The sequence below is a fragment of the Tamandua tetradactyla genome, chromosome 21 (genome assembly GCF_023851605.1).
Source record: "Tamandua tetradactyla isolate mTamTet1 chromosome 21, mTamTet1.pri, whole genome shotgun sequence".
Taxonomy (NCBI): domain Eukaryota; kingdom Metazoa; phylum Chordata; class Mammalia; order Pilosa; family Myrmecophagidae; genus Tamandua; species Tamandua tetradactyla.
The window spans coordinates 32,454,572-32,467,955 of record NC_135347.1 but is presented as its reverse complement, the minus strand read 5'-3'; the positions used below and the strand labels follow the sequence as shown (position 1 = coordinate 32,467,955).

Sequence of the window (13,384 nt, the reverse complement as noted above, 5' to 3'; positions counted from 1 at the left end):
AGTCCAAGGGGCAGGCACCCCTTGCTCCACACATCCTATCCTCTCAGCCACTTCTTACTAAAACCATTGCTGTAGAAAGGAGCTTGCTTTCAGCCCCAGAATTCTCTGGCTTTGTGATAAAGGATCTGTGCTAGACAGCACTAGCAGTCATACATGTGCAACCTTCATGAAAGGGAATTAACACCCAATGGACAACGCCTTCCCCTGCAAGAAGAGAGCTTATGAATAATTACTGCCATTTTCTGTCCCTGCTTGGGAGTGGGGTGGGGGGAACAGAGATAAAATCCTGTGATGCAGCTCACAGAGCTTCTCCAAAGATCCTCAGAGGATTAAGTTCTAGTTGACAACAGCACTGACCAACTAGAGAAACCCGCACTTTGAATTTGCTTTCTGTCTTTCCCTGTTTTATTTTCCCCTGGCCTACACTCCTATTCTCTGTGATCACCTCCCCAAGTAAACTGTTGATTTATAAGCCCTTGTCTCTGGCTCTGCTTTCCTAGAACTCAAGTTGAGTTCTACTTTTCTTCAAATTCCCTTCCTTCCTTTTTCTTAGAGATTAGTTTTACCAGTCCTGTGCATTACTATCTGGAATATTGCTTAGTGATACTTCAAAATGTAGCATAATACAGTGTGTGATTTGCAATGATTATATAATGAAGTTGACACTCTTCTCTTAGGTAACTCATCAAACACAACACAAGTAGTTCTTTATTTTGGATGACCAATTTTACAAAATTTAATATAAAATGTTCTTCATTCAAGATGAGTGCTTAAGTCGTTTTCCTTTCAAGATATTTCTAAATTACAGATTTTCAAATTGCTAAGAAATGTACAGTGATTGAACATTGGTCTCTGATCATTCAACTAAAAATTGAGATTCTAAGGTGAGTTCTTGGCAACCTATATTAATTCAAATGCTACTGCAAAATTATCTTAAAAGTCTTTGATGTATAGCAGGTATTATCTCCAGATTATTAATTTACAAGAGAGCTCACTGTTTGCCAGCCTGTGGGCTTAACCTTATACAAATATTATTTTAATATCTGTTAGTGCTTTAAGTTGAATGACTTTTTTCTTTTCAACAGCAAAAATAAATTTACTCTTGTTCCTGTGCTTTCCTATAAGAGGATTTTGGAAAATGCTGATATGGTGGTGCCAGGGTACTTGCATTGTTCACTCACAGGCTTGAGAAGTACACAATGTGTTGGCTTTGTGTAAAGCTAGAGGCTTAGAAACTGGAAGGTGTGAGATGCCTTTCCTCAGTGCTGTTTGCTCACATCCTGGAGAGATTCACAAGGCTGATAAAGCCTGAGGTTTTGTACAGATTTCCGTATGGGAAGGCTGTAAATAAGGAACAGAAATGGAAGGATGTTAAAAGATTGCCTGAGAAAGGACTCAAAGCACTTTCTGGGAGCGTGCCAAAAGGAATCCCCAAACGAAAGAGCTATGGATTATACAAGGTGGATGAAAAAGACCCTTGAGCCAATTCCCACTGAGTATACTTTCCTTTCCCCTGTTTTGTAGCCCAGCAACCCCCCACTGTGGCATCAATTATTTGAGCCCCAGGCTAGAGAATTTAACACAGATTTTTCCTTTCACTTCCAGGGCTTGAACTCGTCAAATCCTGCTGTCTGCATTTCTATTATTTTGAAAACAGGAACATAAAAGAGTGAACTATAACAAGTCCCACTAAGGTGCCAAATAAATTCACAATAACTTTACGATTGCAGTTTCTTGAATGAAAAAAGGCTTATAACTTGAAATGCGGTTGGAGAAATTTGTGGAACCCCTCCTGATTATATGAGATGTGGGCAATTGAAAAACAACTGCAGGGAGGTCAGAACTCCAAATTCATAGTGGCTGAGACTGTCATTAATGATGAAAAGGTACCATCCAAACTCCTTTACAAATAGTGATGCTGGCTTTTTACAGTCAATTCTTAACTTAGTCTTTATTTTGGAAGCAAAATAGTTACCATGGTGATCTTTAAGAGGATTCTTAATATGCTTCGTGGAAAGTTTGCCCTTGAAAGATGACTTGGGACAGTAGATTTTTCAAATTGCCAAAAAATTAAGTGAGCTCTTCAACAGGGAATTTGCATCTTAATATTCAAATCAATGTATCAAACACTATTACAAGATTATGATTTTCTGATGTTTTCTTTACCCAAAAAAAGTCTCAAGAATGTAGGAAAAGTCTAATTTAAATCAGTTTATAGGTATATATAATTGAGAAATCTATTATACTGTTATTTCATATTTTTTGTATTTATTATTATGTATCTGCACACCTAAAACAACTTGCCAACAGGGAGACTAAGAGTCAATTTATGCCCAGCAAAAAAGGGGAAAAAATGGTGATTCTGCATTTTATTACACATATGTATTTAGAGAAACAGAAGCCCAATGAAAATTATTTGAGGCAACTGCATTTTAGATGTATTGCAAGCATCAATGGTACGCTCTCAGGTGCATTTTTGCAACCCCAAGGCTCACCATCAGGGCCAATCTCTCTCTCCACCTCCCTCCTCAGGTCCTAAAGGCCCACAGTTCCCATCACTTCAATAAGCACGTGGCTGCCAGCACCACCCTAGGCCCCACCCTAGGCCGGCAAAAGGCAGAAAGCTCGTTCCCTAGTTCACACAGAGATGACCAGAGGTTTTGTTGGTTCACGTTGTAATATGTTAACAACCCAAGTTCATAAAGATGAACTCAAGTGTGACATGTACATAAAGAAAAATGAAAAAAAAACAAATCATGCAAAATCTATTTCCAAGAAATAACCACTGATTAACATTCCAGTAGCATTTAAGAGTGTTTTTATTATTTCTTTCTTTCAACTTCGTGTGTCTTCAATTTGTCCTTGCTAACAAATAAATATACAACTACCTGACTATTTATAATGAAGTTGTACTTCATAATATTTGAGCACAAGCTGTGGAACCAGCTTGCCTTGGTTTGAACCCCTGTTTTACTGACTAGCTGTGTGACATCATGCAAATAATTAAATTCCTTGACCTTCAGTTTCCATTTCTGCAGAATGGTTATTATAATAATACCTACTTCCTAAGGTCATTGTGAGGACTGAGTCAATATATGTCAAGAAGTCGTGAGAATGTCTGTCATATAATTGTTTTAAAAAGATCAGTTATCCTTTTTAGAGATCTATAATATCCCATTATATGAGCACTTTACAATTTTTTGGCAAATTCTCTACTGTATAGTTAATTGCAAATTTTTGCTATTATACATATTGTAATTAACATCCAAGTACATATATCTCTGCATGTGTTCCTGATTATTTTGAAGGGGAATAAATTTGCAGAATTTCTCAGCAAATGCTACGCATATTCACAGGCCACTTGAAGCTGATTGTCAATTTTTCCTCCAGAAACCATTTTTGAGCCATTTTTCACCCATCAAGCAGGGACTACAAATATTCATTTCAAGAAAATTGAACATTATCAGTCTTTTTAGTTCTTGTCAATTTAATAGGCAAGCAAAACGAGTTTTTTGTTATCTGTCTCATTATTATCAATTTAAATATGCCTCCAACTGTTTACCAGCCATTAGTATTTCTTCTTTTGGATTGTCTGTTCATGTTCTTTGCCCATTTTTAAAATTTGTATTTGGGTGCTTATCTTTTTCTAATTGATTTGCAAGAATTGTTTAAACATAAGGGGAAGCAAGAATTTTCAAGTATATCGCAAGTATTGTTTCTGTGCCAGAGGTTCTAAATAATTCTCTTTGAAGTGTCAGAAGTGGGAAGCAACATGAGAACACAGACTTCCCTGAAAGGTTGGTTTATCTTGGATGCTCCAAGATAAACCAACCTTTGCATTGCCTGGTCCCAAGAGGTTTCCACTGGTCAATCAATGTTAGCCACAGAAGTGGCAACAACCAAGGAAAGACAGGCAGTCTGACATAGGCTGAGCCTGAAAATTCTATTAAATCCAATCCCAGCAAGGATAGAACTGGAAGAGAGAAAGGTAAGAAAAAAATTACTTTCCTCCCTCTCTGAAGTGTGACGGTAGGAGGAGAATATGAACCCTCCTATAAGATTAGGGACAATCAGTCCTACTTGAATCAGAAGGAGGAAAGAGCGGAGATTGCAAGTTTATATTAACTTGACTGGGGCATCCTAATTTTTGAAAATTGCCGGAAAAGTATGAGATCTTCCCAGGAGGAAAACGAAGTAAATAGAGCATGACAGAAGGATGTGATTGAGAAAAAAAAATCCGTGATGTGTTTCTATCTCACTGAGTTTAGGCATATAGCAAAAGCACTATGCATTCCTAATTAAAATTTATAATGCAAAAGTCTTTAGAACATATCTAAAAACTTCATTCAATTAATTTCTATTTAAAAAAGTTTATGTTTGATCAGATATCCAAATATGAAATGTATTTAAAAGCTGCTTATTTTGTTGTTCCTGTAGAATACTTTTTTTATTAAAGAAGTTGTAGGTTTACAGAAAAAACATGCATAAAATACAGAGCTACCATATACCACCCTATTATTAATACCTTGCATCAGTGTGGTATATTTTCTGCAATTGATGAAAGATTTATATCATTGTACTATATAGTTCATGGTTTACTCTAGGGTTCATTGCTTGTGTTGTACAGTTCTACGGATTTTTTTCAGTTTTTATTCTAGTAACATTTACATAGCCTAAAAGTTTCTCCTTTTAACCACATTCAGATATATTTCTTATTGCTGTTAATTACATTCATAATGTTGTGCCACCATCATCACTATCCATTACCAAAACTTTTCTATCATCCCAAATAGAAATTCTGTACAACTTAAGCATTGACTTCCATTCCCAATCTCCATCCAGGCCCTTAGTAACATATTCTACTTTCTGATTCGGTGAAATTGCTTAGTCTAATTATTTCATATCAGTGAGATCATACAATATTTGTCCTTTTGCATTTGGCTTAATTCACTCAACATGATATCTTCAAGTTTCATCTATGTTGTCACATGTGTGAGAACTTCAGTCTTTTGGCTGCTGAATAATATTCCACCATATCTATATGCCATGTTTTGTTTATCCATTCATTGGTTGATGGACACTTGAATTGCTTCCATCTTTTGGCAATTGGGAAGTTACTGGGTCATATGGTAATTCTATGCTCAACTTTTTGAGGAAACACCAAACTGTCATCCACAGTGGTTACACAATTTTATATTCCACCAAAAAAAAATATGTTCCTATTCTTGCATATCCTCTCCCACCCCAGTAATTTTCTGTTTCTTTAAGAGTAGCCATTCTAGTGGGTGTGAAATGGCGTCTCATGGTGGTTTTGATTTGCATTTTCCTAATGGCTATTAATGTTGCACATTTTTTTTGTGTGCTTTTTGACCATTTGTATATCTTCTTTGGAGAAATGTCTAATTCAAGTCTTTTGGCCAATTTTTAAATTAGGCTGTTTGGCTTTTTGTCATTGAATTGTGGGATTTCTTTATATATTTTCGATATTAAAACCTTATCAGATATGCAGTTTCCAAATATTTTGTACCATTGTATAGGTTGTTATTTTTCTTTCATAATAAAGTTCTTTGGTGCACAAATTTTTTTTTATTTTGATGAGGTCACATTTATATATTTTTGCTTTTGCTGCTAGTACTTTGAGCGTAAAGTCTAATACAAACTCCTGAAGATGCTTCCCCAAATTTTCTTCTAGGAGTTCTATAGTTCTAGCTCTTAAATTTAGGTCTTACATCAATTCCGATTTTATTTTCATATATGGGGTGAGGTAGGGGTGCACCTTCATTCTTTTGCATACAGACATCCAATTTTCCCAGCAGCATTTGTTGAAGAAACTAAACTTTCCCTGTTGAATGGACTTGGGAACCTTATCAAAAAATCAGTTGGTGGGTTTACAGGCAGGAAGCACCAACGAAAGGAGACCAATGAAGCAATCAATAACTCCCAAAGGGGAAGTTAGCCTGAGCTGGAATGATTGCCCAGGTCTGGAGGCTGCAGCCACCACCACCATCAGTAACAGCTTAGGCCAGAACCAGAGCAGGGGCTGGAGTCCCGCGAGAGGGGGACTGTGAGTTTGAGTTGCAGAAAGTCCCCTGTGCCAGAGCACCTCCAACGCTGGGCAGGAGCTCGCCAGGTGGGCTAAGTCAGGCTCACCCCTCAGCACTGTACTCCGCCACCCCACCCACACCCCAGCCCAGACAGCACCCTCTCCTCAAAACTTGGTTCTAGATCTTCCTCCTTCTGGGGCTCCCTTCAAACTCAGGGCAGAGGCCTGAGGATGGCTTGAGTTTCCAAGGTCAGGCATTTTCTTCCTCCTGCTGCTACTTCTTCTGCCAGGGAGGGACTAACTCTTTCCCACTGTCTCTCTCTCTGCACTTCTCTCTCCCCCCTCTCCCCATTCAAATACAATTTTATTTTCCTTCTCCATGGGAAACCTGGCCCCATATACTCAAAACACCAACCTGTGTGTCCTCCTCTAGCTCATGTGACACCCTTAGAAATCCTTAGAAATATTACCTACCTTCAGAGCTGAAAATCTCTCATTCTTGACTGGGAATTTTTTACTCCTTCAGGGGATAAAAAGTTGCTCCTTTTCCAGCTTCTTAACTAACTGACATTCCGTTCCAGGATCTTATCCATTTGGATCACCAACTCCCTAGCTACCTCTATGTGATTTTCCCCACCCATCTGGGTTCTAATCTCCTCTGGGCTCCAATCTCCAGCCCTCAGTGGATCTGGTCAGTCCTGCTCCTGGGTGGGAGTGACTAGAGGGCTCTGGCTCAGGATTCCCTGCCCTGGAAGGCAATTCCAAGGCAATGAGAGAACTGCATGTCAGGTACAAACCTGGCAGTTCAGGAGTGGATGCTCCACTCACCTCACACAAGAAAATAAAAAAGGGCAAAAAAATCAATGCCATTCACCAACCTGGCTGCAGACAGTCAGAGAAAGTTGCTCAAGAAAAGCTCAGGTCATCACCTGCTTCTCACTGAGGCCCCTCACTCAGATTCTGAGCCCATCTCAAGAGAAGGCAGAGGAATTTAGTGTAGTTGGAAATTGCTCTCATGCTATCAAAGGACACTATTTATGATGCTGCAAAATCTTTTATCCCCTCTGTGCTTTTGTTATCCTTGTGGACTCTGTCATGGCCTGTGTCGGCTCAGTAAGGATGCAAGTTGTTCTCAAGGAGGACCTAGATGTGCCAAAGAAAAATTTAGAACAAGGGAATCTAATCAGAAAAGCTCATTCCAAGAAATTCCCAACTTATTGAGGACCTACTCAGCAAACAAAAACAACTTAAGAAGATTGACTTTGGAGAACCAGGCTTGAACAAAGTCTGAATAAATATCATAGAAATGAAGACATAGATTACCCTCTTGACTTCTGTGGTAAACCACCTGAAAGCCAATTTTAACTCAACTTCAGATTTAATTAGCCTGTCTGTCACTGTACAGGGACTTCAGAAGAGTTTAGCATCCATTCACAATACTTAAAATAGCATCCATCTTGCTGTAGAGGCAATACAGAAAACCATGAATGAACACAAGAAAACCATGGAAAACTGAAGGCTGATATGAATCAGCAACTCTTGAAGGAGACCAGTGGAAACAACCACAACATTCCATCAACTTCAGTTATGTCAGAACTTGACAATAAAACCCACAGTAAGAATTCAAAACAGATGGGTGATAGAGCTGCCACTCTGAAAAGAGTTTGCTCAGATGAAGTGATCAACAGAACAGATACAGTAAAGATCCCAAAGCATAAAGGAAGAAAATAGTTGGCTAAGAGAAAAACAACAGCTGATCAGTGCTCCAACAAACAAGACTGAGAGCAACAGATGTCAGATGTGCAGAGAATGCTGATAAAGAATAAGCACCAAGTTTCACATCAAAGCCATCAATACTGCCAAAATTTTCACAAGCACTTGGAAACCAAATTGAGAAAGCTACCCAGCTAAGACCTATCTCCCTACCAGGAATTTCTAGTACTGAAGATCCTCAGGATGTATTACACAAGACTGGCCAGGATGTGGATGGGAAACTGACTTTTCAGGATATCTGGAACTCCCTAGGTTCTGCTGTGCCAGAACCAAAGGGCTTAAGAGCATTTTATTCCAATGGAGATGCAAGATACTTATTCCAGGAGCTAAGAGTAGCTTTAGGCATCTAGCTTCATTTGGAATATATTTAAATGAATATGTATATCCTGGATTACCTAATATTTACTCACCAAACAAAACAACCCTTTTACTTACCCCATCAATCCTCCAGTCCTCCAAACTACAGTAGCAGATGCATTGCCATCTTTGATATATTTGAAGAACTAGATTAAAGTCATTTTTTAAAACGCCATTTACTTATAACATGATGTTTAGAAATCCATGATTTCCAGAAACCAGTAAGATCTCACATTTTTAAGTTGCCGGAAAAAAGTTAAGTCCTCGTTTTTCTCTCTTTCCTTTTTGTTTTTAAAGCAAATACTGGCATAAGTTTTGGTATGTTATATTTTCACTTTCATTCATCTAATTTCCTTTGTGATTTTTCTTTGACTCATTGGCTTTTTAAGAATATATTCTTTAATTTCCACATATTTGTGAGTTTCCAGTTCTCCATCTGTTATTGATTTCTTGTTTCATTCCATTGTCTTTGGAGCAGATGCTCCAAAATTAATTTTTTAAATTTATGGAGACTTGTTTTGTAATCTAACATATGGTCTATCCTAGAGAATAATCCATTGTCTAGAGAATAATGTGTATTCTATTGCTTTTGGGTGAAGTACTCTATATATGTCTGTCCAGTCTAGTTGGTTTAGCATCTTGTCCAAAACTTCTATTCTCTCTTGCTTTTCCATCTATATATTCTGTCCATGATTGAAAGTGTGGTATTAAAGTCTCCTACTATCAACGTAGAAACATCTATTTCTCCCTTCAGAAATGTCAGTATTTGCTTTATATATTTTGGGGTTGTTATGTTAAGTGCATATATTTCTCATTTTATAATACATAACGGCCTTCTTTGTCCATTACAGTTTTGGCTGAAAGTCTATTTTATCTGATATTAGCATAGCTACCCCAGCTCACATTTGATTATTACTTTGATAGTATATTTTTTCCATCTTTTCACTTTAAACTGGCTTATGTCTTTGAATTTAAGGTAATTCTTTTAAGAACAGCATATAGTTGGGTCATGCTTTTTGATCCATTCTGCATATCTCTGCCTTTTGACTGGAGAGTTTAATCCATTTACATTTAAAATAACTACTCATGATGCAGGACCTTCTTCTGTCATTTTGCTATTTAGTTTTTGCACATCTTATATCTTTTTTGACCATTAAAAAAGTCATACCTGCTTTTATATTCATTTGATTTTTTGTATTGTATCATATTGTATCCCTTCTCTTTTCTTTCTGGATATATTTTTCATTTATATATTTTATTCATGGTTACCTTGGGGTTAAAATTTAGCATCCTAAATATATAGCAATCTTTTTAATTTGATACCAACTGAACTTGAATAGCATACACATATATCCTCCATTCCCTCATCTTTTTCTGTGCTTGTTATGAATAATATCTTTGTACATTGTATATCCAAAACCATAGGTTTATGATTACTTTTTATGTATTTCCATTTTAGTATCTGTAAGAAGTAAAAAGTGGAGTTACATACCAAAAAATACAACAGTTATTTATTTATTTGGGTTATAATTACCCAAATAGCTACCTTTATCAGAGGTCCTTATTTCTTAATGCTAATTTATTCAATGTCTAGTGTCCCTTCCTTTAAGAACATCCTGTATCAATGAAGGTCTTGTGATAACGATCTCTCTCAGGTTCTGTTTGTCTGAGAATGTCGTAATGTCTTAATCATTTTTTAAAGAAAGTCTCACCAGATATAAAATTCTCAGTTGATGTTTTAGTTTGTTAATGCTGCCAGAATGCAGCACACCAGAAATGGGTCAGCTTTAATATAGTGGATTTATTAAGGTACAAGTTTACAGTTCTAAGACCTTAAAATGCAAGTTAAGGCATCCAGAGAAAGATAACTTGACTCCAAAGAAAGACCAAATGGCAATATAGGATTTCCATGACAGCTGGGAGGGCACATGGCTGACGTCTGTTAGTCCTTGTTCCCAGTTCCACTGCTTCCAGATTGTGACCCCAGGGACTTCCTTTCTAAGAATCTGTAGGCCCTTGCCTAGCTGCTCTGGGGCAAAACTCTGGATTTCATCTCTTAGCTTAGAATCTTCTGGGGCTAGAGATTTCTTCTCTTCAGGTTCTGGCTATTTCAATGAATCCTTGCTTAGCACCTGGGCTTTTTCTGTCTCGATCTCCAAATGTCTGTGTCTGTGTCAGCTCTGTTTCTCTCTCTGTGAGCTCTCTTAAAGACTCCTGTAAACTAATTAAGACCCACCTTGAGTGGACAGAGTCACATTTCCACCTAATCAAAAGGACACACATGCAATTGGGTATGTCACATCACCATGGAAACAACATAATGAAAATATTTCACCCTACAATATTGGATCAGAATTAAAATAACATGGCTGCCCATAAAAGATTGGATTCAAGATTAAAAGAACATGGGTTTTTTTGGAGTACGAAGCAGTTTCAAACAAGCACAGTTGACAATTTAAGTATTTAAATTTTTCTCTGAGCAATTTAAGTATTTCATCTGGCTGCCTCTTTTCCTCCATGGCTTCTGATGAGAAATTGATATTTATTAAAATTGGGACTCCTTTATACCTAACAAGTTTCTTCTTTCTTGCAGCTTGCAGAGCTGTCTTTTGTCTTTTGTTTTGGCAGTATGAACTCCATGTGTCTGGGAATATTTCTCTTCAGTGTATCTTGTTTGGTGCTTGGCCGGCTTCTTAAATGTGCATATTTGCATCTATTACCATGTTAGAGAAGCTTTCTGTCATCATTTCTTTGAATCTTCCTTCTGCCCCTTTCTCCCTTCTTATCCCTCTGGGACTCCCATAAGGTGTATATTGGTAGACTTGATGGTGTTCCACAGATATATCAGGCTATTTATTTTCTAGTTCCTTTCTCTTTCTGGCCCTCAGCCTGACTCACTTCAATTGCTTTGTCTTCAGGTTCACTGATTATTTCTTCTGCCAGCTCCAATCTGCAGTTGAAACACTTCTGGGGGGGTGGGGTTCCTTTCCATTACGGTGGCCTTCAACTCCTTGTTTAACTGTAAACTAATTAAGACCCACCTCGAATGGACAGATCATTCTGTTTGGTTCCTCTTTAACATTTCTGCCTCTTAACTGGAATTTGCATTTGTCTGTTCATTGTTTTCTTTCTCTTCATTTTCCTTAATCTCTTTAAGCATACTGAGGATTATTTTTTTAAGTCTTTGTCTTGTATGTCTGAAGTCTGGTTTCTTCATTGATGTTTTCTGGATTCTTATCCTCTTCCTTCAGATAGGCTATCATTTCCTCTTTCTTTGTTTAGCTTGTAATTTTTGTTGCACTCTGTACACTTTAGTATCTTAGAATATTAACTCTGGAATTCATTCCTGAGCTGTCTGTTTCTTGAGTTTGTATCCAGATAGTGTTATGAGAGATTTTCTTGAATTACGAGAGCTAACAAAACCAAACAAACCAGTGCAAATACACCTTTTGGAGTCTTTGTTAACGGGGTTTCTGTTGGCAGGACTCTCCTTCAGCATTCAGGTAGGTCAGTTCAAGGCAATAGCAAAATGCACAGTCCTCCTTGCTGATTCTATACCTGTGTTTTGTCCTGGGCTTGTGCTTGCCACTGGCCTTAGAAGTTCCCTGGTTTGCAGGAATTTGCATCCCTCCTCGACTTCTCAGGAAACAGATCTTTTCCCTCTCCTTGGTGCTCCACTGCAAGTTAATAACCCTTTTCCCCAGACCACCCAACTTATTTGTTTTGTTTTTACACTGATTTGACTGTCACGGCTGCTTTTGCTTGGAGGGTAAATTCTGGGGGGGAGGGGAGGGTGGGGCCGAAGAGGAGTTCCCAGGTCAGTCTTTCCTAGCTCAAAAGAGGCCACAGACCAACAATGGGAACACTAACCAGCTCCACACTGCCCTTTGGAGAGGATATAGGAGAGGCAGCAAAAGGGCCAGGAGCTTCTCGTACCACTCTTTGAAGCTGCCATTTTCTTGATTTAGCACTTGCCTAGTAAATGATGCCCTTTAATTCTGTCCATAATTTTGAGGAAAGTTCTTTAAGCCTCCTCTGTCACTTTTACCCACAGCATATTGGAACATTGGCCACCCTCAGAGCCAGGCACCCCAGAGTTCTAAAGTAGCTAACCAAAAGCAGTGACCAGTTGCTCAGTATATACTGGAGGAACTGAGTATGGGGACACGAATGGATATTTGCACACTGGTGTTCATGGCAGCAGTGTTCATGATCCACAATGGATGGAGGTGGCCTAAGGGTACAATGACTGAGGAATGGAAAGGGGAACATAAAATGGACTGTTGAGTGGTCACAAGAAGAAATGAAGTTGTGAGGTCTGCAACTAGGTATATGAACCTTAAGGACTGTATGTTGAATGAAATGTCAGGAACAAAAAGACAAATATTATCATGCCTCAATCATATGGACTATAATATAAAGACTCAGTGAACTGATGTCAAGAAAATGAATTTTCAGGATGGAGCCTATTGTAAAGGGTCCTAGATTGTAAGCCCTTACAGCAGTCACATATATTCAGGAGTTATAACTGTTATTTCTAAATTCTGAGATACTGTGCTGTTTGTTTAAAATCTGGCCATTCCCAGAAACTTCAGATATTTTATATGACACCTGAGACTCAGAGTTAGAGCTCTGAAGTTATGAAAGTCATACAGGAACTATTTAAAAAGTTGAAAGAGTGATGAGACTTCCAGTAGAGATATGAATGAAGCTGATCTGGATAGGACTAAGGTAAATCAGAACACAGGGTAAAGGACAATATTGTCCATATTTTAAAACTTCAACTTCTGTGTGAGACCAAAGGGAGAGATGTTTATTTGGTATAATATTTGTATTTGGGATAGTGCACTTCTTAATTTAACTTGTATGTTCAGTTTAGTTGAACACCATAAATACATGAAATCTTGAATAGGGTGTGAGATTTTGTTGGTTTGTCCAGGTTAGCATGATGCCCTGATATATCCCAGAGTAATTTGGACAGTGAATAAAGAAGTATTTGCAAAGCCCCTTTGGGGGACTGAGGAGAAAGGAGGAAATATTCAACTACTCCACATGCAGAATTTCTGATATTCTGGCAAGCAGTAGGGACAACCAAATCAACAGGCTGAGCCATCAATCTTGGGGTTCACCCCTATGAAACTTACCCATGCAAAGGATATGCTAAGCCTACTTAAAATTATGCCTAAGAGTATAATCTAACCCAGCCTGTCT

The 13,384-nt window shown here is 38.0% G+C and overlaps 1 pseudogene; it reads left to right on the top strand.

The window, feature by feature from the left end:
- Positions 1–6,906: 6,906 nt before the first annotated feature.
- On the top strand, positions 6,907–8,166 carry LOC143665767 (EF-hand calcium-binding domain-containing protein 14 pseudogene; annotated as a pseudogene).
- The last annotated feature ends 5,218 nt before the right edge of the window (positions 8,167–13,384 follow it).